General features: G+C 47.9%; 1 long non-coding RNA gene across 1 annotated transcript; it reads left to right on the top strand.

Annotated features, from left to right (window-relative positions):
* Positions 1-1,669: 1,669 nt before the first annotated feature.
* LOC139354263 (uncharacterized) lies at positions 1,670-3,016 on the top strand. Its single transcript, XR_011605408.1, has 3 exons — positions 1,670-2,616; positions 2,683-2,772; positions 2,835-3,016. It is a non-coding gene; the product is annotated as an uncharacterized lncRNA (long non-coding RNA).
* The last annotated feature ends 20,193 nt before the right edge of the window (positions 3,017-23,209 follow it).

The following is a 23,209-nucleotide window of genomic DNA, read 5'->3' as shown; positions in this document are numbered from 1 at the left end:
CTTGATGATCCTTAGGGTCTCTTTAGCGGAGTAATTAAGTGGCCTCACCATCGTCTGCATGTCGATCATGTAGTCCTTGAACGACTCGCTGAAGCCTTGCTTCCTTTGCCGGACCTGGTCCGCCAGCCTGGTGAAGAAATCTCTTGGCAGGAAATATGTGTGGAAACTTTCAATGAATTCTGCCCAAGTTCTCCACTGCTTATTGTTGGCGATGAACCATTTCAAAGCCCTTCCTTTTAGCAACTCCGGCATCGGTCGAGGGATCATATCGAGCTCCAAACCGTACGTGTTGGCGGACCATTCTACTTGCTCCAGGAACTCGAATGGTTTTTCCGCCCCGTCGAACCTGAACGACCATTCACGGACCTGTTTAGCGACCTTTGCATAGTCCGACTGGCTTGGTCTCGGGGTTAGCGCTGCTGCTTTCTTTTCTTGGCTTGATTCTCTCCTGTGGGCCTCTTTTTGCATGTTGTCAATGCTTGCCACAAAGTTGTCCCCTTCAGCGTTCGTTAGCGTAATGCTTGGGCCAGCTCTGTCGTAGTATGTTGCCTCCAGCTCGGCCCAGATGTCGACGAGTTGTGGATCATTCTCTGTTTCGGAGTAGTATTCCGATAGTGCCTTCCTCATGTCGTCTAGCCTGCCCTCCAGGGCGACATTGAGCCTCTGTGCGACATGAGCGAAGTCTTCCTTCTTGAGGCGGTAAATCCACTTCTTTCCCATTTTTACTGTGCTGTTCTCACTGTTGGGACAATCACGTTGGGCGCCAGATGTAACGAATTTTGCGTGTCTGCTCGCTACGAGATTCGTGCGGCTAGCTCAGAAGATTGTGTGTTCGTCCCACCAAATTTATATGACGTGATTGCCCGTGGATCAGTGAGAAAACAAAGTGTTCAAATGGTAACAGTGGGATTTATTCTCGTGGTATTAGTACAGCGGGTGTGTGGCTGGGCTGGCTTCGGTATCTCTTGGCTCTGGTTCCGCCGGCTGCTGGCGCTCCTCTTTCTGGCTCCTCGACGCGTTGACTCGTCCTCCTCTGGATCCTGGGTCTCGGGACGCTCGTAGTGGCCGCCTCTGCTTGCTTGCCGACGCGTTGCCTCGGGGTCGCTTGTAGCGCCTTAGACCCGCAGAGAGTTCGGCCTTGTGGGCTTAGGGAAGCGTCACCGTTCTCAGACTAGGGTGAACAAGCCTTGCTCTCCAGGCTGACGCCTTTCGAGGCAATACCCGTCCCTTGCTCTGTCCCGGACGGTCCCGCTAGGTTCTTGCTCAGTTCGCGCTGACAGTCAAGACTGCCTAGCGGTTCACTTCGCTTTACGCCTAGCGCAGACGAACGTTCCACCCGGCTTCACCCTAATGCGTGACGTCCGCGACGCTCCTGCGCTCCCCAACGAGCTCCGCGCGGCGATGGTAACGTGGCTGCCGGAAATGTCTGCTGGCGTCGCTGTCGATGTCCTCTGCGCTGTCTTCTGACCAGTATCTCGTTGTTCTGGCGCTCGGGGAGCTGGGCGGTCGCTGCTCGGGAACTTCGCCGGTAATCGCAGGGCTCTCCAGGCTGCCGCCTCTTGAAACCGCAAATCGATCTACCGCTCGTCCGTCACGCCAGGTCCTGCTTGGTCGGGCAAGGTACGCTGGGTCGCAGACAACTTTCCTTTCCAAGCTGACGGCTCTTCGACGTAGGACTCTTTTGCTTATCTCTGACAGACCCGCCGGGCGACTCGCCAGGGTGTGGTCGTGACAAAGTTAGAAAACAAACGCCTTGACTTAGCCGCGTGATGCCTTTCAGAACTCAGCCACCTGTGTCTCAATTCGGAGATTCCTGATGTCCTAATCCCGAACGTCTCGACGTGGCGATCTTGCTCCTTGTATGCTTCCCACGGCGCTGCTTCCGACGACTCGCTTGGTTGTAGCTCCCTCGTAGATTATTTGCTTGACTGACTGTTTATTTGGTACTTTAATTGATCTTGACGGTTTGACTCCTCGTGATCGACTGATCCAGCTGCCAGCGCTCTGCGGCCTTATATAGGGCCTCGAAGCACCGTTATTTCCCTTTTGCGCACGGCCCGCTGGATCTCTCCACTCTGGGTCCAAAGTTCGTGCCTCCTGGATGACCCACTTGTCCTTTATGTACCGCTTCCAATAGATGTTCCGCCCACTGCTGCCGTTCCGCTGATTCCCGTGCCGCTTGTGGCACGCCTGTGTGCCGCTCCACTGCCGAGATGTGGCACTTTCTCTCCCGGTCCAAAGTTCACGGGAGAGTCCAAAGTCCAGTGGAGTTCCGTTATCCCCTTCTGCATACGGCACTCTTGCTCTGCCCGCGAAGTCTCCATTCTCTCTCGATCTCCATCCTTGGTCTCCAATCTCTCTCGCTCTCCTTCATTGGTCTCCAAACTCTCTCGCTCTCCATCCTTGGTCTCCAATCTCCCTCGCTCTCCTTCATTGGTCTCCAAACTCTCTCGCTCTCCTTCGTTGGTCTCCAAACTCTCTCGATCTCCCCGCCGCGCCGTTACTACGCGAGTTCGCCGCGTATCTGGTAAGCGGCCGGCCATCTGCTGCTGGTTCTATTTGTGGGGAGTTATTCAACTCCTCACACGTTCCTTTAAGTTAATATAATAAAGTCAGGTAAGTGTTACATTTAGTTTAAGACGTTGTGCATTGATCTTAGTTTAACGTACGTACATTTTGAAGATATTCAATGGGTCCCGTTAGCCGAAAGTGGATGATGAAATGTTTTTTGCCAATAGAAATCCTGCAGAGGGTGAAACATAGCTCTAAAAGGTAAATACACATAAACAACAACAAACGCATTTTTTAAACATATGCCCATACATTTATTACAGGAGCGTTGGCCAATGATTCGGAGGACCCGGACAAAGGCTTAAGAAAGGCGATGACCAATGTAAAAACCAAATTAACGTAACATAAAACTAGGCTTACTAACAATAGTTGTCCCTTAACAGAAAAGCTAAATAACACTTTTGTATTAAAATGAATTTAAAAGTAAATAAAAATGTATGTATTTTAAGTTCTATATTTTCATAAGTCAAAACTCATTGGAAATATTCTGAATTTCACAAGTGATTTCACTTGGGACGTGTCACTTGCAAGTGATTTCATAAGTGAAAACTCATTGGAAATACTCTGAGCTTCACAAGTGATCTCACGTGGCCATACGACAAATGAGTATAAGAAACAAGTGAAGTCCCGTGGGACTTCGCAAAATTTTCATTTGAACTTTCACTTGTGAATAAGCGGACTTCCCATACAATTGTCTAAATGGAGTGTGACTTGTTCTTCACTTGTGCAAGGGGACATGTGATTCACAAGTGAAACTTTTTTTTTTGGAACTTTTGTTCACGAAGCGAACAGCTGAACGGCGTAAGCCACTCGTATTCGATGGGGGAGGACGCGCAAATTCAGTTTCTCCGAAAGAAAAATAACGCATAAATAAATACAATACGAACGCTAAATAAATAATAACAAACATTTTGGTGCAATAGGTGTCGGGTCTTGCCAAGAAGTACATAAGCTGAAGATTGGTCATTTCGTCAGAAAAGAGTACAGCAATATTTCTTTTCAAGTTAAGATCAATTCCTGGGTTGCGAGCCGTTTGAAGTCTTCATGGGCCTGCACCAATAACAATTTTCCTATAAGGGCGCCAATGCAATTCAAATACATTTATTTCTCAAAAAATTCCAAAGCGCCAAGTATAATTCTAGTCCGTCTCATTCAAACACGTGTATATCTTATAGTCCAGTGCTCACATCGACGAAAACCGCGTGCTAACCATAGGAGTGTGCGAGAGGCAAATACGCTGTTAACGCATTTCGTCGGGTCTGTTTTTCAGCGCGGTACTCAGATGAGCTAAGGAAATACCAGAAAAAATACCAGATTTCGCGAGTGTATTTCGATGAACGCCTTTAGCCGCGGCCCAAAGAATAAGAAATTGTATCTTTGGCGGTTATCGTGCAGAGGCGGTATGGAATTTAAAAATGGAAGGGAAACCCCAAAAACGACTAAAGGAGGTCAGTGCAGATGAAATAGGACGTCTAATCCAAGCTGTTGCCTATTATTGTGGGATTTCACCGACAGAAAGGGAAGCTTTAAACTACGAATTTACATAAATAAAAACATTAGTTGAACATTCCATTTATTTGTCCTTTAATTTCTATTCGTTTTTAAATTACTTCTTGACAGTAAGACCATGGTACATGCATTGCTTATGGACTATGAATACATCGGGCACACTACAAAGAACACGATTTTTCGACTAGTAAAACTCTTAGCCGAACAAAACTTCGAGCTAACCATTGGCGGCTAACGCTTTTCGTCGGGTCTGTTTTTCAGCGCGGTACTCAGATGAGCTAAGGAAATACCAGAAAAGATACCAGATTTCGCGAGTGAATTTTCGATGAACGCCGTTAGCCGCGGCCGAAAGAATAAGAAATTTAATCTTTGGCGGTGTTCGTGCAGAAGCGGTGGGGAATTGAAAAATTAGAAGTGGAAGAAAAACACCAAAATCGGGTAAGGGAGGTCAGTGCAGATGAAAAAGGACGCCAAATCCAAGCTGTTGCCCATTAAGAAGCCTACAAGGAGCAAGATCGCTACGTCGAGACCAAAACCCCGAGTGCCAGAGAACCACACTACAAGCCAGAAAGGGCGAGCAGTCGAACAGTTCAGGCATTTAGGAGGCGTTGTTCTGGAGAAGCCCAACGGTTCAGCAAGTCCCAGAACGGCGATCGTCCAAGACCTCAAGGGGCAGAGGCTACGATACATCCAGCCTTCTAGCAAGCACGAGCAGACGACATCGACAGCGACATCAGTAGACATCACCAACAGCCACATCACGATTGCAGCGGAGAAATCATTGAGGAGCGCAGGAACGTCTCGTCTGCGCTAGGCTTAAAGCGAAGTGAACAGCTAACAGCAAACTGAGCGAAACCCTAGTGGGTGGAGCACGGGACAGTCGGTCATTGTCTCGAAGGGCGTTGCCCTGGAGAGCGGGGCACCTGTTCACCGCAGTCTGAGAACGGTGACGCTTCCCCAAACCCGCAAGGCTGATCTCTCTGCGAATTCACAACAAACGGCGTCGGTCAGCGAGCAGAGCCGAGCGACGAGCAGCCATTGGAGTCAGCGCGAGTCGACACCGAGACCAACCGAGCCACCCACCCGCTGTAACAATCTACTAAGCCAGCCGCACGAATCTTTTAGTGAGCAGACCAACAAAAATCAGTTCGTTACATTTGAGAAGAACGACCCACAACTCGTCGATATCTGGGCCGAGCTGGAAGCAGCATACCACGACCACGAAGCACCATAACAACCGCCGAAGGAAACAACCTACTGCCATTTTCAGCTTTGACAATCTACAAAAGGAGGTCCAAAAGAGAGAGGTAAGCCAGGATAGGAAAACAACTACGCTGACCTCGAGACCCAGCCAGACAGACCACGCAAAGGTCACTAAACAAGTCCGCAAGTGGTTCTTCATGTTCCACGGTGCGCAAAAACCATTCGAGTTCCTGGAGCACGTGGAATGGTCAGCCACTTACGGCCTGGATCTGGATATGATTCCCCGAGCGATGCTCGAATTGCTTAAAGGAAGGGCTTTGAAATGGTTATTTGCCAATAACAAACAATGCAGAACCTGGGTGGAATTCATAGAAAGCTCTTACACCTAATTCTGCTGAGAGATTTCTTCACCAGGCTGGCGGATCAGGTCAGGCAACGGAAGCAGGGTTACAGAAAGTCGTTCAAGGACTACGGGATCGACATCCAGACGATGGGGAGGACACTCAATTAAGAATTATTAAGGAGAACTGCACACCGAGTCAAAGGATCTTCTTAACAGCGTACAAGGTGTCGGACTGGGATACGCAAATGATCTTAGCCGACGAGTATGAGGAACTGGAAGCGGGAAGCAATCGCACAGGAGGACAAGTTCTCGAGGACCAAGACGACGTCCTCAACGCAAGTCACGTGCAGAAGATGCAAAGAAGCAGGCAACCAGGATAAACGGGGAAATGACCAGTGGGCACTACCACACGAAGTCCAACGGCAGCAGGCAACTGAAGCAACAGATACAGCCAAAAAATACCTTGTGCAGGCCGCCAAGCAACACACAGAGGCCAAAAGATGCAACACACATCACAGACCCGCATGAGGCCTGTCGAAAATGTGGTGGGAACGGACACTGTGCTAGAGGATGTCGAACCCGACGTCTGTTATTCTGCTGGGTATGCGGCAAGGTGGGTGTTGGTAGCGTCGAGTGCTGCCAACGATCGCAGCCGCAGAGAGACGAGCGGGGGTCGCACGGCGCTGTCTCTCCAAACTAACTAGGAAGCTAATGGAAGGGGACCAGCAATTGTCCGCAGCGGTGATGATTGGTGGGAACAGCTACAAAGCCACAATCGACACCGGGCAACGACAAGCTTCTTTAGCGAAGAACTGGCGTACGATCTTGCTGCTCTAGGAAGGATTACAAGGACAAGACGGTTTAGGTTCGAGGTGGAGGTCAAATTCGGCAACAAACATTTGACTATGAGCCTGTTGATTTTACCAGGAGTAGTGGATCTGGGATGGTGCTGGGATGGAACTTCGTTACACAAGTTTGAACCGTAATAAAGTGTGCTGGACACAAGATCATAATACTCGAGGAGAAGCTATCGGTAGCAGTCGTTCAAGTGGAGGCTGTGCGTCAACTTCAGACAGATCAACGCGAAGTCTGTAAAGGATGCCTACCCAATGCCCCGCATAAAATACATCCTATACCAGCTACATCAGCAGCTTGGACCTGAAGGATGGATACTGGCAGATCCCACTGGAAGTAAACAGCAGTCAATACACGGCTTTCACAGTACCAGGCAAAGGTTTTTTCCAGTGGAGGGTAATGCCGCTTGGAGGGTAATGCCGTTTGGGCTGCACTCTGCATCTGCAACCTTTTCGAAGGTTTTTGATCGGACGCACGATAAAACAACAGAAGGAAAACCTAAGAGGAGTGTTCTGGCGTCTAAAGGAAGCAAACCTGATGGTGAATCCGGAAAAATGCGAATTTTTTAAGAGGGAACTGCTGTAGAAATTGTGAGATGGTTCCAAAGTTGCCTAGCTGGGGCAACCGAGCGGGTCGCAGGCTGCGAATAGCGGACGACCACTGTGAAAAAGCTGGTGGGGGTAGTCAATAACGAAATCGTGGACGGAAATCCCAGTAAGTAAACAGTAAACGAAGCAATACCGACGATGCAAATTGTTCAGCCGCATCAAAATAGTTGCTTTACACGAACCCATACCCAACACAACACTTCCCATCTCCCCTCCCAAATCAACATCCCACTCCGGGCTGAACTACATTGTAATACGGACCGTGCCAAGAGTCAGCCTGGCTGACGCCCGGATCAAAAACTAGCCCAGTCTCAAACCCCCTGTTCTAACTATCCCCTTATCCGGGCATCGCGGATCTCTGCCCGGGCGGACCTTTCCCCTTCTCCGCAACTCGTTGGACCTATTATGGAAACAACAAAGATAACGCAAAAACAAAACCAGAGACGGGAACTCTCAAAAAACCCACGGAAACGCTGAACACTGGTTCCAACATCCGCACCAGCTCGGTCCCGTAAGGGCCGCATCCCAAACTGGGGATGACGGGTAGCAGAAATCCAGCCGAGAACGCGTCCGCCACGGGCGCTTCTGCGCCTAAAATAGCCGTAGGCACAGCCAAGGCGCTCGGGCCACCCGCTGGTGCCAATAAATTGACATAAGCAGAAAGGCGGACTGCCGTTCAGACTCTTTGCTCTAATACAAGGAGCAACATTGCCACACCTTCGCCTGAATGGCTAAAGAAGGTGGAATGGGCAAGGAAAGTGCTTCCTAATTATGGGCAGGATAAGCCCACACAAGATGGGGCTCAGGCGAAAATGAAGGGATCCCTTGACCTATCCGTACCATCGGAAAAGATATCCTAGATCCAGCTATCGGTCTCTTTCGCCGAGATCACCAAAGTTACTCGGTCTCATAGGCAGGGGCAATCCGGAGGGCAGGATTCCCAGGAATAAGTGGAAGACAGTGGAGTCCAAGTTCCCTCATATGCCTGCGCATGGTGCGGGAGAAGCCCTTCTGCATGGACGCAGGCTGGTACCAGGGCAGCATCAAGGTGTTGGCCTGCGATAGTCAGCGGTCGTCTGACTTTTACAAACAGGCGACGAGCAAGCTGTGAGGTCTACGAAGGGGCGAACATTGTCGCACTAGACTGGTGTCATGTTTACAGTAGGCCCCGAGCTCGGATTTGTCTCTCAGCAGCGATCAAGGCGCCGGAGGACATCCACTACATGTTGCAGGAATGCAACCCGCACCTCCCCGCGAAAGACTGGAAAGTCGTCAAGGTGGAGGAGCATGAAGGGGATGTCAACCAGGCGGTGTTGGTCCTAAACAAGGAGTCAGTTGCTCCAATCGAGACTCCTCGAGGAGTGCTGAACTTCGGGCTTAGTGCAATCCACATTAATGTGTACAAGGGTGACTTTACCGCCGCTGAAGGCTCTGCCGGCAACCCAGCCGAGCAGGTGCTTTCTGAGGAGTTGGAGGCACCTGGTCGGACGGAGGACGGCTACTCTACCGATTCGTCGCTGAGCAGAGAGATGCGAGCACCTGGACCGGCTACCGACGACGTGGTTCTCAGCGACACAGAGGTGGCCGACGTCACGGTTGCAGCTGTAGATGTCAATAAGACTTCTACAAATCAATTTACACCACAGTAAAGCTGCGTCTGCTGCACTTTTGCTTCGCCTGACCGAAGGCAGAGCCGACCTAGTCCTAGTACAGGAAGCTTGGGTAGTAGGAGGCAAGGTTGCTGGACTAGAAACAAAGGAATACATGCTTGTGCTTGACCCCAAAGAAGGTATAATTCGAACCTGCATATTAGCCAAAAGGCATCTTAGTATATTTCTGCTTCGCAATTACAGCAACGGAGATAATACCGCAGTAAGCCTGGAGCTGCAAAGTGGCTCTATACGAATACTATGGGCCTACTTAGCCTTTAAAAAGGAAAGCCCCCCAGATGCGCTGGTCAGAGGACTGGCAGAGCAATGCGAAAGCTCAGGAAAGGTTTGGCAATAGGCTGTGACGCCAAAGCTCATCACACTCAGTGGGGTTGCCCAAACAATAACGACAGAGGTGAGTCTCGATTTGATTTTACCCTAAATTCGAACCTGTTCTTATGCAATAGGGGCAATGTCCCTACCTAAAACTTGCCAAAGGATCACAGATCTAACTTTGGTATCAGACTCACTCGTAGGCGCATTCAAAAACTGGGCAGTCTCTGACGAGCACTCCTTTTCGGACCATAGATTCATAGAAACCGTATTGTCCCTTGATTCGCCCTTGCCGGTCAGCTTCGCTAACCGCAGACGAGCCGACTGGCACAGGTACAAAAAAGTTCTGACGAATATCCTCCCCATGGAACCGTCAGAAAGCATCACAGACCCACAGGAGCTGGACGGAACAGTAAATAAACTCACAGAGGCATGCAACACTGCCTTCAAAGTTGCATGCCCCACAGGGAAACCAAGGGGAAGGAAAAAGCCCCCCTGGTGGACCCAACAACTATCAATCCTCAGAACCAACTGCCTAACAGAGCAAAGGCGGAAAATGAAGACACTAACTGGGAGAACTACAAGAATGAAATAGTCTCTTACAAAAAGGCCATTAGAAGAGCGAAACGAACTGCATGGTAGACCTTCTGCTTTGATATAACAAAAACGACTGATGCCGTAAGGCCCAGGAAAATACTCTCTAAGACAGCCGCGCCTTTGGGCTGTCTTCAGAAGGCAAATGGATCATGTTCAGACTCCAGTAAAGAGTCCTGCTCCTATACGCTCACTTTCCAGGAAGCCAACAAACAGGTCATCCTCCAGAAAGAAGTGCCGGAGAAGAAATCAAATTATATCTCCTCCTATCAGACCGCAACATGAACTTGTCCATTCAGAGTTTCAAGCCATAACACCGGCACACATCCAACAAGCAGGACAACTAGCTATAAGCTGGCTGAAAAAGTCTTTCACTCCATCTACCAACAACATGGCAAGAAACGAAAGTGGTTTTCATTCCCAAGGCAGGGAAAGCCACCCACACCACAGCAGAGGATTTTAGGTCAATAAGCCTAACACCGTTCCTGCTAAAGGGCTTTGAAGGAATGATAAGCCTACACGTAAGGGCCACTATCGACCAAAGGTAAGTCAACCAATTCGGCGCTACACTTGGTGGTAAGGAATACACACTGATCGCCTTCCTTGACATAGAGGGAGCCTTCAATAACGTGCTTCCTATTGCTATAACACAATCTCTCACAGAACTAGGGGTTGAGCCGCCAATGGTGGGGTTGATCCATAAATTGCTGATAAGCAGAATGGTCACAGCCACACTAGGGACCTCAACCCAGACTAGACTAGAGGCACCCCGCAAGGAGGTATACTATCACCCCTCCTGTGGAGTACCGCAGTAAATAAACTACTCCGGATTCTGGAGGGGTGAGGCTGTAAGGTAGTGGCATACGCAGACGATATCGCTATCATCTTTAATGGAAAATATCTACCAACACTTTGCGATCTTATGACTGCTAAACTAAAAATACTGTTGGAATGGACGATAGAGAACGGACTTGAGGTATATCCCTCAAAAACGGAACTTGTTCTATTTACAAATAGATACAAAAACCCACCTAATCTAAACAATTGTAATCTCTCCTTTAGCGATTACGCTAAATACTTGGGGTTAGTATTAGATAAGCCTCTCAAATGGGGCTGAAATAACCAAGAAAGAACCAAGAAAGCGACCATTGCACTTTACTCCTGTAAAAAAGCAATTGGGGTAAGATGGTGCATGTCCCCTAGAGTAGTCAACTGGATATACACAGCGGTAGTCAAGCCAATCCTACTATATGGAGTGGTTCTGTGCTGGACCGCTCTACACAAACAATTCATATTGACTCTCCTAACCAAAGTACAGAGAATGGCGGCTTTGTGTATTAGTGGAGTCCTTCGAACCACCCCAAATAAAGCGCTGAATGCGATCTTGAACCTCCCTAGCCTGGACTTAGCAAGCATGGAAAGGGCCAAATGGGCAGCTATTCGACTGAGGTCAGTTTACTATCAGCCTAATATGGGTTCCTGGTCACCGGGATATCGTAGGCAACTGCATAGCGGACGAGTAAGACAGGCAGGCCACCATCATGCCTCTCCTCCCAGGAAAGGAGAATGTCGGCATGCCAATGGCAACTTGCAAGCCAAATATAAAAAAATAATTTAAACAAACTAGCCAACACCCATTAGCAAAACGCACCACAGTATCGTATCTCTCACCAGACATGGCGTGTGATAAACAATAAAAAAACCTCGGAACTACTCAAAATCAGCCGCACAGAGTGTGGTATGCTAGCTCGAGCCCTTACAGGCCACTGGCTCGTTGGCAGGAAACCCCTTCATCGACTATCTTACCGAAATACCGGAGATTAATCTTAAAAACATAAGTGCTTTTATGAAATCTTCCGGGTGGAAGACATGCTTATCAGCCTAACACCGTTTGAAACATATAAGATATGGAATCCTAGAGAAGGAAAAAAACGAGATCATGCGGTATCACAATGGACCTATAGAGGTCATACAGGCAGCCAAGTAAAAGCTCTAGTCTGGTATAAAAGACCTTGGTCAATAAGAGAAAAGGGGAGAATCTATTCGGGTGTCTTGCTGAGAGAAGCCGGCAGCTCCGAGGAAAGTCGACTTTCCACAAATAGCAGCTCGAAAGAATCTTATGAGTCGGACCATTGCAGCCATTGTCGTCAAAAAACGAAAAGAGGATCAACAATATGGTCGACATCCGACATACTGTGATGCTTGTGGCCGCCGTACCCGTGATCCCCATGCTTCTGAAAATTGTTCAACTGCAGAAGCCATCCGTTCAGAGGCGTAGCGACCAATTGCATACTTCGGAGAAAATAGTGATGCAATATAAATGTGTTAATCAAGCCAATCAAACTGTTCGGTGAGAGCGTGGACCGGCCGTGCGTTTTATTCAGGCGAATGGACAAATGGAACTGGGCCTAGAAACTAGCTTAGCCTACGCAAACGGCCCGCTGGAACGCTAGAAGCTGCGAGAGGGAGGGCGGGAGAGCGGAACATAAGCCTCGTTACGCGGCCTAATATTTCCGCCCCCATCGCAACCACTGGCGTTGCAGGCCACGTGCAGAGTCTCGTCGACCAGATGAAATCCTGGCTGGATGACCTTGGAGTACGCATCTGCACCCAGGATCAAGGAGATCGTAGCTGGCAAGTAGAACCCTTTATCGGCCAGCGGGAAATCGACCCGGTGTCGAGGTGGCTGTGCGCGGCGGAGGGGCGAGCGCTCTGAGAGTTGGATGATCTTGCCGGCGGAGAAGCGGAACGGAGCAAAGGATCTGGAGTATTCTAGGGCGGACTTTACCTTCTCCGAATCACGGAACGGAAAGCTTACGAAATACTTGCCGTTATCGTCTGTCGTTGTCGTCCGGAGAAAGTTTTCCTCACGGGCCAAATCAGAGGCTTTTGCCACTTTTACTGGCAGAGCCTCAACCTCTCAAAATTTGGTGAGATGTTTATCTAGGGAGATTTCCCCGCGTGGGAAATTCGTGTATAAAAGGCGGAAAACGTATTTTGCCTTGGAGCAGGCACGGGTCCTATTAGGATCCACCCGCAAATGGATTCTTGACCGAGGAGGAAGCCACAAATGTTCGGCCGGGTGTTGCTCAGGAGAATGGATGGCAGTACATCAGCCCTGATCAGAATATCTATCTGTGCGCTCTCGTAAAACTTTGGATCTGCTAGTGGCAGTTCGGGAAGATCCTGTAGAAACTGTTGCGGAATCGGACAAGACGGGAGGTTTCCAGCTAATTGCGGAAAAACATAGGCAGTCGTGTTTATTTGCCAGCTAGGCCTGTTCGGAGAACGAATGGCAAACTGACAGAGCTTTTGGATTCAGCGGATACTGTCTGGCTTAAGCCTGATACTTGGGCTTGGATTACTTGGTGAGGCAACTTAATTAATTTGAACAGCCGCTCAGAAATAAAAAATGCCTCAGATCCTGAATCTATCAGGGCACGAGCTTTGAAATTCGACCCCAGGAGAAAGATGTCAATTATGGCGGTGCCCAGCAAGTCGGACCCGGTAGCGGTGGCAACGGGTGTATTTGGTCATGATCTGGGTCTCGGAGAAGGATTTGAAGGCGCTGGGTAGGAGTTGCCTCTGTGTAGTAGGGTGTGACGGTGGCCGCGGCACGTAAAGCAACTATGAGTGTTTTTGCAATCACGCAGCTGATGCCCTCGTGCGAAGCAGTTCAGACACAGCTGCTTTCTCTTTATATCATCTGGAGAAATCGTGCACATGTGCGGACAGAATGGTTTCCTTCTTACAAAGGACACATCCTTTGGGCTTGTCTCGTAAGAATTTATTCATCATTCGGTTTGAATTCCGGACCTATCAAACGCCGTGAGGCAACCCTGGATGGTTCTTTGAAGTTCACGGATAGCTGACCCAGATTCCTGATTAACGGACTGAACATTGAAAAGTATTTTTAATTGGTTACTTACTAACAATCGCTGGTTTTCGAAACGCTCAGTTAGGTTAGCCCAGTCTGAGCGAAAGCCATCGTTGGAAAGGGGGGCCCCCCCTATGAAACTATGTCGTGTGCATCGCCACATGTTTTTGCATTCAGGTGAAACAGTTTTTCGATGTCAGCCTTGGATTCAGATAATCTCCGGTGAAAACCTCAGTATCGCACGGAGGCAGCCGGCAGCCAATGGAAATGTTGATCTGAGAAGGAACAGCTTGAACTATCATATCACATTCGCGATCTGAGCACCACATCTTTTGTAAACGACAGCTCAGTTAAAATAAAGGTCTTGGCACACACAAAAAAAATTTGGAAAAGGTCCTGGCGTTTCGTGAGGGAGATTTCCGTTGCTAAATCTGGTGGGACGAAGAAAAACTCATCGGACGTCGCTTTCCAACGTAAGCCAAGAGTTTTGGCTGTGCTTTCAGTGTCGATTTCGAGGAAGTCTGTGGTCAGAAGACGATGGCTTTGGACATGAGCTAAGATTTCTTTGTGGCTGGAGGTCCATTTTCTCAATGGAAAGTCTGCGGAATCTAGAGCACTTTGTAGCTCGCGAACAATGAGCTTAGCGTCCTCTGCGGAGTCAGCTCCCGAAATGTCATCATCTACATACATGTGATCGCGAATGACGTTGCTTGCTCTTGGATGGCTGAGCTGCACGTCGTTTGCCAGCTGTCGCCAGGAATGGGTCGCAATTGATTCTGTAATTCAAAATCTTGAATGTGCTTCTCGATGTTGCGGAATAAGATGCGTTGGAACCGGGTGTGCTTCGGATCTACCCATATCTGTCGAAACATTTTCTCGATATCGGAACTGTAGACGTATCGGAAATCCTTCCACTTCAGGATCTGGATGGTTAGATCGGACTTTAAGACTGGGCCAGCATGAATGATATCATTAAAACTGGCCCCATTCTCTGAAGGGCTGGAGGCATAGAATATCACACGCAACTTTGTGGTCGTACTTTCGAGATACTCTTGAAACACGGAGTCATATTTGGTTTTCAGCTGACTGTCCCTTTTTCGCCGTTGCTCGGTTCTTAGGAACTGCGACAACGCGGAGGATCTGGAGTGACCTAGGGCGGATTTCACGTTTTTAGGATCGCAAAACGGAAGGCTTATTATATACCTGCCGCTATCGGCTCTCGTGGTAGTCCGGAGAAAATTTTCCTCACAAGTCACTTTTACTGGAAGTTCCTCCACCTCCCAAAATTTTTTTTTTTTTAAATGGATACTAACAATAGGTGTATCAAATCTTAGATTAATTAATCTAACTCACAGTCATATGACTGATGTTGTGCTAAGGGGTCCCGAAAGTTATAGCTGGCCTGGCAGGTCGTTGCGTTGTAGACGGGATCGGCTGGAAACCCAAGTCAAGCCTCTTGCGGGGCGATTGGGGTGCACAGAGAGTTTTTCGTTGTAGGACGCTTTATGTTTGTCTATTTCATCTTTTACGGTAAGAATGCTTAGGTCCCTGTGGATGTTTTGATTGCGAATATACCATGGTGCCCCAGTGATAGTTCGCATGATTTTCGATTGAACGCGCTGTATAATGTCTATGTTGCTTCAGCTTGCGTTCCCCCATAGCTGGGAGCCATATGTCCAGATGGGCTTAAGAGTGGAGTTGTAGAGCAAAACCTTGTAGTCCACACGCAGGGGCGAACGAGCGTTAAGAATCCAATGGAAGCTGCTGGCCTTTAGTTTTAGATATACTTTCTTGCGTTCGATGTGTCTTCTCCAGGTTAGTCGTCTGTCAAGGTGGACGCCGAGATACGTTACATCGTTGACTTGGGGAATCTGCGTATTATTCAATAATAGTGTGTGTGTTATTATGTTATGTGTTTATATTTTTGTTCATTTATTTTAGTCCGCCAATCAGATAGCCACCTCTCTACTACGAGGAGGTGGTTTGCTAGCTGTGTTGTGGCTCGGCCTGGGCACCTCGAGCGACTTAAAATTGCGGTGTCGTCAGCGAACGTAGATGTTGTTAGCTGCTCGTTCTTGGGAATATCCGCTGTGTATAGGAGGAACAGAGTAGGCCCTAGCGCGCTTCCTTGCGGGACTCCAGCTTTGATAATGTAGTCGTCGGATGTTGTTGTATTGCACCTTACTGCGAAGGTCCTGTTGTATAGATACGACTCAAGAAGCTTGTGAGTGTAATCAGGTAAGTGTGTTTTGATTTTGTGCATGAGGCCATCTAGCCATACTCGATCGAAGGCTAGAGATACATCGAGGAATATTGCGCTGCAGTATTCCCGATGCTCAAAGGCTGAGCGTATTTCTGATGTTATTCTGTTAACTTGTTCGATTGATCCATGGTTTTGACGAAATCCAAATTGATGAGCAGGGATAACATTGTGTGCTCCTAGATATGGTGTTAAGCGAGTTAGAAGGCATTTTTCGAACAGCTTAGACAGACACGATAATTGGTCTGTAGGATGACGGAATTGTGTGGTCTTTTCCGGGCTTCGGTATCATAATGATAATAGATTTTTTCCATTTTTTCGGATAGTAGCCGAGAATTATAATCCCATTGAAGAGCTTACAAATAACCTCAATGGCAGATTTTGGAAGTTCAATTAACATTTTTGGGGTTATTTGGTCACCACCAGGGGCCTTTTTCGGTTTCAGTTCCCCAATGACTTTCGCGATCTCCTTTGGCTGAAACAATGGTGGTAGGGAAATAGATTCAGATTCGATTTGTGGTAGGAAAAATGAACCAGTGGCAGGGTTCGGCTGGAAGACGTTTCTTAAATGTAAAGCAAAAGTTTCGGCTGTATCTTCGTCGCTGCGGGCCCAGATGCCAGATGAGTTTCTTATCGGAGTGACTGTTTCGATTGGAAAGCTCAGATTTGGGTGAGCCCTCCACAGAGGATGTTTTGTACTGGTTGGCGATAGTTTTTTAATGTACTGCAGCTGTGCATTTTCTGTTTCTTGCTTTAGAGCTCGATTTAGTGAGCGAGTGGCTTCCTTAAGACGTTGTTTTGATGACGGCGATCTGTTGGTTTGCCAGGCACGTCGCAGGCGCCTCTTTCCTAGGACTAACCGTTCAATTTTCAGATTAGTTTTGAAGTGGTTGGCTTGCACGTCCCTGCCTTGTGGTGTTGAGATAGTGGCTGCCTCCACGAATACTTCTTCAAGAGCATCGGCAGAGCAGTCGATGTCCGCTTCGATGTTGAAGTGAAGGGTTAATTTGATGTGTGAGCTTACATACTTTTTATATTTTAAGCAGTTGGTTCTGTGCGACGTCAGCCTGAGGGGGTGATCTGTGGTTTTTGTGCTTTGAAGAAGAGTTATTAGCACTGGCGAATGGTCTGACGACAGGTCCGAAAGCGCTTTGGCGCTTATTATATTGCGGGGAATGTTTTTTGGCACCGCAAAGTCTATTAGGTCTGGAACTTTCCTGGGGTCTGTTGGCCAGTATGTGGGGCTGCCAGGGGAAACAATTATGATTGCATTGTATAATTGCCTTCCTTTGGGAGTCACAAGGCGTGATCCCCAGTGCGTGTGTTTGGGATTATAGTCCCCTGCAGCTATAAAGCGATCTCCAAGCAAGTTGTAGAAGTCCATGAATTGTCCTTCAGAAATTGTAAAGCGAGGCGGGCAGTAAACAGCGGCTATGGTGAGGTTTCCGTTGCCTGACTGCACTTTGATAGACGTGGCTTGCAAGTAATTAGTTGAAAACCTTTGGTGAAAGTGGTGCTTGATGCGTTCCCTGATTAGGATGCCGGTTCCGCCGTGGGCTTTACCATCTGGATGGTCTGTGCGGTAGAGAGTGTAGCCTCTTATTTGGAAGTTATATTTGTTTGTGAGGTGCGTCTCTACCAGTAGCATAATGTCGATATGATTTTCATTCAGGAACTGTGTTACTTCAAGGTTGTGCCGTGAAACGCCATTGGCGTTTTACAGGGTTATTCGTAGATTTGCCATCTGTTCATTTGGGCTGCTTAGCTGCAAGTAGCTGTAACACCATGTTCTGGTTTTGAACCAGTGTTTGCATGGTCGTTTTCATGAATGACATGAGTTCCATCATACTTTGTTGCATGGTGACCATCATAGTTTCCAGAGTGCTTTGTGACTGTACTTGGATCTGCTGAGCGTTTCCTAGATTAGACTGGAGTGGGTTTTCCGTCCCCGATCGAAGAGCATCGGCGTATTAGAATCCCTCCTGGGTATTTAGTTGACCAAATGAGTAGCGAGTAAGTGAACGCATTTTGGGTATTCTGATGACGCGTTGCTATCACTTTTCGCATGCGGTCCTTCATCTCCTTGTAGATCGGACAGCCCCTGTAGTTTGCCGTGTGGTTACCTTGGCAGTTAACGCATTTTTTTTTTGGGTCTCCTTTGTAGCCGAAGTTCGAAGTGAACAGTATGCCCTGGTGTGTCCATACTCCTGACAGTTTGTGCATTGCACTGGGCCCTTCCTTTTATGTGGCTCTTCCATGTTAATTCTTCGGTGCAATAAGTATTGCAGGTTATAAATGGGGTGCACTTCATTTTTCTTCAAGACTCTGCTGTCTGGCTCCAGCTCGACCCTGAAGAGTGGTTGCGGCTCTTTTTTCCTGTTTATAATGTTACTGACGTTCTTTGCAGAAAACCCTTTTTCCTTGAGAGCATCGATAACTTCTGTTCGTACCCAAAGGTACTCAACATGACCACACCCAACAAATCAAGCAGTAGCCAAGTTTGGGAACAGTACCAGGCGCTCAGTAGCACCCACTGCATATGAGAATTGCTGATCAGCATATTATATGTCTCACTAACTCACCGTCTCACCGACTCAACGGCACACTGACCGGCCAATGCAGTCAGCACATTTTGCAGTGTCAGCCAACTACGCAAAGCCAACTACGCAAACTGCTACGATAATCATTATTCCCTGATCTACTTTAGAATATAGCTTACTTCACTAATCATTACACTAAACTTCCGTGTTCCAAGTAGTATATAAACATGTTCCAAATGAAGAATAAAACAGTTATCAACACACCTCTTAACTCCGAGGTTCTACTTCCAACATCTGGGAATAGGGCTCGTAATACACTATCTCAACTAGCAGCTAACCACGTTAGCTCACCCTCAGCGCAGCTCCAGCATCGCCTGTGGTCCGGCATCACAGTAACCTTCGTTACCATTGCCGCGACGCGATCGTCCTGCCAGCAAAGCGTCCCCGTGCCAGCGACAAGTGCTCATTACCCCCTTGTCCCGCGGTGTGACCCGGAAGTGTCTACTTCGGTTAGGCACAAACATTGGTGACCCCGACGTGATCCTTTAACAACAAAGGATCACACTCAAGCAACCCCCTTCCCACTGAAGGACTCACAGCTTTATCCAGCTCCACAGGATACGCTTCTTCTTCCAGCGTCACAGGAACTTCAGCTTAATCCAGCTTCACCGGATTCGCTTCTTCTTCCAGCGTCACAGGAACTTCAGCTTAATCCAGCTTCACAGGATACGCTTCGTCTTCCAGCGTCACAGGAACTTCAGCTTAATCCAGCTTCACAGGATACGCTTCTTCTTCCAGCGTCACAGGAACTTCAGCTTAATCCAGCTTCACAGGATACGCTTCTTCTTCCAGCGTCACAGGAACTTCAGCGTAATCCAGCTTCACAGGATACGCTTCTTCTTCCAGCGTCACAGGAACTTCAGCTTAATCCAGCTTCACAGGATTCGCTTCTTCTTCCAGCGTCACAGGAACTTCAGCTTCATCCAGCTTCACAGGATACGCTTCGTCTTCCAGCGTCACAGGAACTTCAGCTTCATCCAGCTTCACAGGATTCGCTTCTTCTTCCAGCGTCACAGGAACTTCAGCGTCATCCAGCTTCACAGGATACGCTTCTTCTTCCAGCGTCACAGGAACTTCAGCTTCATCCAGCTTCACAGGATTCGCTTCTTCTTCCAGCGTCACAGGAACTTCATCTTCATCCAGCTTCACAGGATACTCAGCTTCATCCAGCTTCACAGGATTCTTTGTTTACAAGACACACAAAATGTCTACTTCATTCATAGAGGAAACAAGTCACACAAGAATCGATCTACACAATCGATTACTAGACACCCAAAACGAGCTGCAAGCGAAAATCCAACAGCTCATTAAGAATTATGGCAAGGATTCTGCCGACCGACGCCACCGAGACGGCTACTATTCCGGTAAGCTAAATCAGTTAAACGATCTCTGGCAGCAGTTTTGCGACCTAGATGAAGAAGTTCAGCAAGCGGCATTACCCACTGGAAGTGAGTACTCTTCACGATTAGTAGCACTTAAGGAGCTGGTCGAAAAATATCAGAATATCTTTCTGGACAACATGCCGAATGGAAGCGGGCTTCCGAAGGCCCCGAGACGAACGTCGGCCAACATCAAGATCACAACAAGAGATCAAGTCAAAGGAGATTCCGCAATTGACACGGTGAATCCAATGTTTGTGCCTAACCGAAGTAGACACTTCCGGGTCACACCGCGGGACAAGGGGTAATGAGCACTTGTCGCTGGCACGGGGACGCTATGATGGCAGGACGATCGCGTCGCGGCAATGAGCCTAAACTTGGCACTTCCGCCAATTAGCATTCCGGAGTTCAACGGCGAGTATCTAGACTGGCCACGGTTCCATGATCTCTTTGTGGAATTGGTACATAACAAACCATATTCGGCCAGTCAAAAACTACATATTCTACAGAGTTCGCTTCGTGGTGAAGCGAGGAACGTCTTGACAGACACAGCCTTCTCACAGGGTGGCTATGACGACACCTGGTTGCGGTTGAAGGCCAGGTACCAGAACGGCAAAATATTAGTATTCGCCGCCATAGCAAAAATTATTGACCATAGGCCTATAGACGGCTCCTCGCGCCAACTAAGGGCCTTACATGACACTATAAAAAACTCAATGAGTACTCTTAAAAACCTCGATATCAGCACAAAATCCTGGGATCCAATCCTGTGTTTTCTTATCAGAAGAAAACTAGACCAGCAATCTCTAGCTGCTCTAGAAAATTCAGCGGATGCACCAACGGAAATTCCAACGTTAAGGAGTGTACTAACGTTTATTGAACGGCGCGCTTGCATGCTGGAGACGATAAGCGCTCAACCTACAGCAACACTACGCCATCAGTCAGTTCACAACGAAGAGAGCTGTAAGATTTGTCACCTAGGACCACATAATCTTAGAGCATGTAGCCGGTTCCAGGAAATGGACCCCAAAACACGGCGCCAAGCCATTATTCAAATAGGAGCATGCACAAATTGTTTGTCTACAGCTCATATGGTTGAAAACTGTGGATCACCGACCAATTGTCGAGTCTGCCAGCAACGGCACCATTCACTGTTACACAAAGGACCAACTAGCAATCCAGTGGCCGGCGCAGTAACCATTGCAGGCTACGACAACGTAGGAGGATATACTCTGCTCGCGACCGCGAAGGTCTCATTACAAGGGCCAAACGGTCAGTTACAAACATGTCGCGCTGTAATAGATGGTGGATCACAGGTGAATCTTATCTCAAGGAGAATGGCAGATCTGCTATCTCTTAAGGAAGGTTCACCGATTGAAATATCTGGAATCGGAGGAAAGATATCAACAGCAATTAGATCAACACTAAAGCTCTCATCCTGTACATCAGGGTTTGAAAAACTATTAGAGGTATTTATTATGCCCACAGTCATTACAGACCAACCGTCAGTACCGATTACAACCGATCTTAATATTCCCGAGGGACTGCCATTAGCAGATCCTGACTTTCGGCAACCTGGACCCATTGACCTAACCTTAGGGTCTGAGGTGTATTCTCGTGTAATAACCGGTGAACTTCTTAAACTAGGACCTAATAAACCCTTGGCACAAGGCACTAGGCTTGGTTATGTAATCACAGGTTATCTCAATAAAGAAACCTCATCTGATACGGAAATCAACCCTATTTTGGTAGAAGGCAGAGGTGATTTTGCAGGACCGAACGCTGCTTATGAGCCAACAAAAGATAAAAATCCGATGAATATAGAACCGACTTCTCATCAATTTGAAACCTACAAGAAGGCTGACTTTGGTTCACCATTTCTAAACTTAACCAAGAAAGATCTTAGTTTTGTTGCAGAACGTCCACATACCATAGACGTGCCAAATGATCGAGTTCTACGAGGGCACAATTTCAGTCCCCACGGTAATGTCAATTTTATCGCAAAGGGGAGTGTTAAGCAGCATCAAGAAGATGTGAAGGACCTGAATCACAAACATGAACCTCAGTTGAAGGAACGATCCACCTTGGTCAATGATTTGTTAGGTGCTTCCGATACAATTCGGTCAAGGGCTGACCGACATCACGACCTAATTGAGGGTACCCCTCAATGGGGGGGAGAATGTTCGTACCCAAAGGTACTCAACATGACCACACCCAACAAATCAAGCAGTAGCCAAGTTTGGGAACAGTACCAGACGCTCAGTAGCACCCACTGCATATGAGAATTGCTGATCAGCATATTATATGTCTCACTAACTCACCGTCTCACCGACTCAACGGCACACTGACCGGCCAATGCAGTCAGCACATTTTGCAGTGTCAGCCAACTACGCAAAGCCAACTACGCAAACTGCTACGATAATCATTATTCCCTGATCTACTTTAGAATATAGCTTACTTCACTAATCATTACACTAAACTTCCGTGTTCCAAGTAGTATATAAACATGTTCCAAATGAAGAATAAAACAGTTATCAACACACCTCTTAACTCCGAGGTTCTACTTCCAACATCTGGGAATAGGGCTCGTAATACACTATCTCAACTAGCAGCTAACCACGTTAGCTCACCCTCAGCGCAGCTCCAGCATCGCCTGTGGTCCGGCATCACAGTAACCTTCGTTACCATTGCCGCGACGCGATCGTCCTGCCAGCAAAGCGTCCCCGTGCCAGCGACAAGTGCTCATTACCCCCTTGTCCCGCGGTGTGACCCGGAAGTGTCTACTTCGGTTAGGCACAAACAACTTCCTTGGCGGTTACGTCGGGCTCGATTCCTTTTATTACCACTTGCAGGCCCTTTCTGCTTTTGTAGTTGGTACGTGTAGTAGCTTTTCCTAGCTTCCTCCAGGTATTTGGATACTGCTCAGAAATGTTCTTCAGATTTGGTCTGAAGCTTGGTTTCATGGATATCCCCTTTTGTGACCGGAACAACATGAAAGTTTCCGTCCCCGGTCAGCGCAACAATTTTGTTGACCAGGGCATTCGAGATTTTCTCCCTAATGTAAATTGGTGGGGGCTTAGGTTTCGGTTGGGTCTCCTGAGCCCGTCCTGATTCATTTTCTGCTAGAAGCGCAAATCGATTGCTGTCGGATCTCCCGGGTAATATATCTTCTACTTGGACACTGTTTATTTTTGACTTGTACCGATCTAGTCCGGTCTGTATGACCGGACCCGCCTGCTGAATTTTGTTTTGGTTTTGATTTGTTGTCGTGGTTTTTGTTGCCGTTGTATTTAGAGCTGCTGTTGCAGTCGATTCCGAAATAATAGTCGTAGCTGTGGTTGTCGTTGGTTTTTTTTGTCGTAGGTGTAGTTGTTGCTGACAAATTTAGTGCGGATGCAGAAGTTTTACCGTTGCATGTTGTTGGTGCG

The sequence above is a fragment of the Drosophila suzukii genome (assembly GCF_043229965.1).
Source record: "Drosophila suzukii chromosome 2 unlocalized genomic scaffold, CBGP_Dsuzu_IsoJpt1.0 scf_2c, whole genome shotgun sequence".
NCBI classification, from domain to species: Eukaryota; Metazoa; Arthropoda; class Insecta; order Diptera; family Drosophilidae; genus Drosophila; species Drosophila suzukii.
This window is presented reverse-complemented; position numbering and strand designations above follow the sequence as displayed.